Source organism: Oryx dammah, unplaced genomic scaffold, assembly GCF_014754425.2.
Source record: "Oryx dammah isolate SB20612 unplaced genomic scaffold, SCBI_Odam_1.1 HiC_scaffold_25, whole genome shotgun sequence".
Classification (NCBI taxonomy): domain Eukaryota; kingdom Metazoa; phylum Chordata; class Mammalia; order Artiodactyla; family Bovidae; genus Oryx; species Oryx dammah.
Genome location: NW_024070209.1, coordinates 56,754,202 through 56,759,497, shown reverse-complemented (window position 1 = coordinate 56,759,497; position 5,296 = coordinate 56,754,202). Strand labels below are relative to the sequence as shown.

Sequence of the window (5,296 nt, the reverse complement as noted above, 5' to 3'; positions counted from 1 at the left end):
CAGTCCATCCTAAAGGAGTTCAGTCCTGGGTGTTCATTGGAAGGAGTGATGCTGAAGCTGAAACTCCAATACTTTAGCCACCTTGTGCAAAGAGTTGACTCATTGGAAAAGATTCTGATGCTGGGAGGTATTGGAGGCAAGAGGAGAAGGGGACGACAGAGGATGAGATGGCTGGATGGCATCACCAACTCGATGGACATGAGTTTGAGTGAACTCCGGGAGTTGGTGATGGACAGGGAGCCCTGGCATGCTGTGATTTATGGGTTCGTAAAGAGCCAGACACAACCGAGCGACTGATCCGAACTGAAATAGAACTTCAGCATGTCCTGAATTCACAATGCTGAAAACTGAATACAAATTTGAATGTTAAACATTTGTAATAATTTCTGTAATTCATTATGATGACAAATTTCAAAATTCACTAGAGAAGCAAAAGGTTTACCTATTTAAAACCTAGTCTGCATGTCATTTTTATGAATTTATCAGACATTACAGATTCTTTTGCAAATTGTTCATTCATTTCTTCTCTCCATTCAGTACTGGCAGTTTCATAAATCCGTGATGCTTTTCATAGTCTTTTTTTAAATATAATAGTCTGTTTTAATATAAACAATTGTTGGAATCAATCAATGTCCATTTCAGGAAGCTTCTTGTCTGAATCTAAAGGCACAGCTGTGTCTGTACCCTGCTTAGCAGCCTGAGGGCCTGGGTTGTCTCCTTGTCCATCCACTGGTCCATTCTGCTCTGCATTTTTTGCTCCTCTTTTGGAGGTTCCACTTTGGGTTTGGGCTTTGAAATTATAGGACTGCAGATACTCGTCAACTCTTTAATTTTAGCTTCAATCTCTTTTGCCTTGACAACTGGATCCATGGTCAGACTCTGCTTGTTCTGCAGATTCAGCTTGTTATTCATCCACTCCATGGCCTCATTCGTGCTTTTTTCCACCTTTAGCATGTCAGCAGCATCCAAATGATCATACTGGTCCTCCTTGTTTTTGAAAGAGCTGATTACTTTCATATACTGTTGGATTTGCTTCCCTAGATCGTCAAATAATTTTGGTCTTTCTTCAGATTCCTGGAATTGCATCTTAATAGGCTGACCTAGATTTTTTAACTCAGCCAATTTATCAACATAAACTTTCTTTGGCTGGTCTTTTCCATCCTCATACAACCAATTTTCAGTATCTTCTAGTTTCAAGGTAAAATTCTTACGGTCATCTTCACTCACAAACTTCTCATATTAACCACTCAGCTTGTGTCTCATTTTGTACACATATTCTTCTACTACATTTTTAGCATCATTCCTCTCTTTCTCTACTTTATCCTGCATGATCATCTTACCCTCGTTTTCAATGTATAAGTTGAGCATTTCTCTGTTTATCTGCTGTAAGTGTTGATTCTCAATTGGCAGGTCCACAGTATTGGTCTTCACTTTTGCCTTCTTGGCTTGAGGTGGTTGGTCCATCTTTTTGTCTTTTGATCCAGCTTGAGAGATCTCCATTTCTTCAGACTCCACCCTCTTTTCTGCTGGTGTCTGCTGCTGTTGCTCTTCAACATGTGGCTCCTCCTGGTCCACTTGCATCTTCTCTTCCTCCTTTGCATTCTGATCTGTTTCCATAGGTTCCTTATTTTCCTCAAACTTGTGCACTTCCACTAGAGATGCACTGGACACACTGAAAATGCCATGGACATTTATTCGAACCTTGACTTTCACTTTTGAACAGGAGCCATCAGACTGAGGAGTGACTTTCTGAACTGACAATTGAGCTATAGCAGGATCTGGATAAGGCAAATCTTGAGGAGAGCTATAATAAGCCTCAAGAGTGAAAGGTTCCTTTCTATAAAATGTGAGTACTTTAGAGAAAGGAACAGCATGATTTTTCGAAAAGACTTCACAGTCACTTGACCCTTCTTCAGCTGGAGAATTCCATCTCAGAGATATTGGATATGGCACTACATCAGTGATAGAAAATTCTCTGACTTTGAAAGCAGGCAATAAGATTGCACACTGCTATGCACAGCCTCGAGTAACAGCTTCATCGGCATTTAGTGTTGTACTAATTTCTTTACCAAAAAATTTGCTGATCTTCTCTTTCACTGCAGGGATTCGTGTTGCACCACCAACTATCTCCACTGCATAAATATCTTCTTTCTTTAAGTTGGCCTGTTTCAAAACACTACGAAGTGGTGGCTCCACTCTAGCTAAGAGATCATCACACATCTCCAGAAATTTGCCTCTATTCATAGTTCCAGAAACATGAACATCATTCATAAAACATTCGATGCTCAAAGGAAGGTCTGAAGCATTTGCACTCATCAGTTTCCTGAGTTTCTCACATTCCTGAGACAGTCGTAATAATGCACGGATTTTGGACTTTATGTCTAGCTTGTATTTCTTTCCAAATTCTTCACAAAAATGATTTACTAGCACCTCATCAAATTTTCTGCCTCCCAGTATTGTGTCAGATGCAGTGGCCAGAACTTTATGTTTTCATCTATTAAATGCACATACAGAAACTTGATAAGAAGAATGCCCTATGTCTACAAAAACTACATTTCTTGGTTTCTCTTCTAAGGCAGGAAGATCTTGTTTATAGATTCCATATGCAAGAGCAACTGCAGTATTTCATTCATTAATCACAGACAGTTGAGACCAGCAGTCTGTGTTGCATCCATCACTGATTGTCTTTCTGCATCAGTATAGAAACAAGGAACCGAAACAACACAGTCCACAACAGGCTTCTTAAGAACACTTTCTGCTGTCTCCTTCAGTTTGGATAAAAGCATGGTAGTCACCTGCTCTGTGGTAAAACTACGTTCCTCCTCCATGTATTTTATCTTTATACTTGTTAACCCAGTGGGCAACTGCACAATATCATATGCAAGTTTGGATTTTTCTGCCTCCACAAATGGATCAGAGAATGCTCGGCTCTGGAATCTTTTAAATCCTTGGACTGTGTTCTTTGCATTGGAAATTACCTGGCTTTTAGCTGCTGCTCCAATTGAGCAATTCTTAGGTCCAAAAGAAATGCAAGCCAGCGTGCAGCGGTCGCTGTACTCATTAGCGATCCTTTCGATGCTGCTGGGGCGGGCTACAGCTACGTAGCAGCTCTGGAACCCCAGGTCTATGCCCAGATGGTAGGTGTTGCAAAAGGGCATCAGAGGGCAGACACATTGAAACCATTCTCACAGAAAACAAGTCAACCTAATCACACTAGGACCACAGCCTTGTCTAACTCAATGAAACCAAGCCATGCCTGTGGGGCAACTCAAGACGGGTGGGTCATGGTGGAGAGATCTGACAGAATGTGGTCCACCGGAGAAGGGAATGGCAAGCCACTTTAGTATTCTTGCCTTGAGAACCCCATGAATAGTATGAAAAGGCAAAATGATAGGATACCGAAAGAGGAACTCCTCAGGTCATTAGGTGCCCAATATGTTACTGGAGATCAGTAGAGAAATAATACTAAAGCTGAAGCTCCAGTACTTTGGCCACCTCATGCGAAGAGTTGACTCATTGGAAAAGACTGTGATGCTGGGAGGGATTGGGGGCAGGAGGAGAAGGGGATGACCGAGGATGAGATGGCTGGATGGCATCGTGGACTCGATGGACGCGAGTCTGAGTGAACTCTGGGAGATGGTGATGGACAGGGAGGCCTGGTGTGCTGCGATTCATGGGGTCGCAAAGAGTCGGACACGACTGAGTGACTGAACTGAACTGAACTGATGCCCATCACCGACATGGCGCCAGCTACAGCTCAGGCTCCAGCCCAAGTCCGGCCGGCAAGACAAGACACGGACCCCGGCGGGGCTGGTGTGCAGAAAGCTGGCCGCGTGGGATAGGGGGACCTAGGATAGTGGGGGACGTGTGAAGATCCACGCGAGTGCCTAGGGTCTTGGAAAGAGGGCCACGCTGAGGGCACTGCTCAGGCCGGCTCTAGCTCAGCGGCTGCACAGTGGGCGCCGGTATTTTCATAGTCTTTTAAGATAACTATTCTTTGTAATTTTTTATCTTTGTACCACATAAGTCTATTAAAAGTTCAAAAAATAAAATTTAAATATAAATAAAATTTTAAATAAAATAATGAGTATTAGCTGTTTCCTGGCTTCCCTCATAGCTCAGCTGATAAAGAATCCACCTGCAATGTGGAGACCCCATGTTTGATCCCTGGGTCAGGAAGATCCCTTGGAGAAGGGATAGGCTACCCACTCCAGTAGTCTTGGGCTTCCCTGTGGCACAGCTGGTAAAGACCCTGCCTGCAATGTGGGAAACTTAGGTTCAATTCCTGGGTTGGGAAGATCACCTGGAGAAGGGAAAGTCTACCCACTCCAGTATTCTTGCCTGGAGAATTCTCTTTTCTTATGGGACACAGATTATTATAATCTTCATATATCTTTTAATTAAAATAAAGCTATTATTTTAAAATTTTATGGAAAGTATTAACTTTTTGTTAATGTTTTTGATGCATCTAGAATGACACCACACAAATTGTTTAACTGGAGAAACTTTTGCTTAAAATTTAAATTATTAATATATATATTAACAGACAATTCAAAAAATATTTTAAATCTAAAAACCTCAGTATGCTTATTCTATGTAAACAATAAAATATTACCAATATGTTATTAATTGCATTCCTCTTTCTTAAACCCAAAAGTAGATACTCCTGAAATTATTTTTATTTTTTTCACTCCTAAACATTCATTATTTAGTTTTATTATATGTGTATGCAACATGGAGAATTACTACTCAAAGATGTTCTAAACTAAATGTCACTCTCTGGGGGTTTTTAGAGCATATGGGTAATACAAATTTGAAACCTAAACTTACCTTGCAGACCCTGTCTCCTGTTTCTCTAATGGTCATTAAAATTCAAGACACACTTTAGGGTCTGTTTTTTATTTTGGTTTCTGCTTTCTATTTTCATTAGTTTTCTTTCCTTTTATTTTTGCTCTGAACTATATGGATTTCAATTTGTTAGGCTGGAAATTAATCAGTTGTTTATAACACCTAGTTTAGAACATTGACTTTCACCTCATGGTACTTTTATTCACTGCAATCTATCTTTGAAGCAGAAAGGCAACCCCCATTTCCCCAACTCTCAGCCTTCAGGGAAAGTCAATCAGAGAATTAGAAAAGTCTAGTTAATGCCAAGGCTATAAGAAAGGTCTGGTGCAGATTCAGTGAATGACATAGCAAAGAGTGGAGAGCCAATTGCTTTACACAGCATCTACACTGAAAAATATCTCCCTTTTGTAGATAAGCAACGGCACAGAAGTGGAGCTCAGTTTAGTTC

The 5,296-nt window shown here is 40.9% G+C and overlaps 1 pseudogene; it reads right to left on the bottom strand.

The window, feature by feature from the left end:
- Positions 1-586: 586 nt before the first annotated feature.
- On the bottom strand, positions 587-3,158 carry LOC120852270 (annotated as a pseudogene).
- Positions 3,159-5,296: the final 2,138 nt, after the last annotated feature.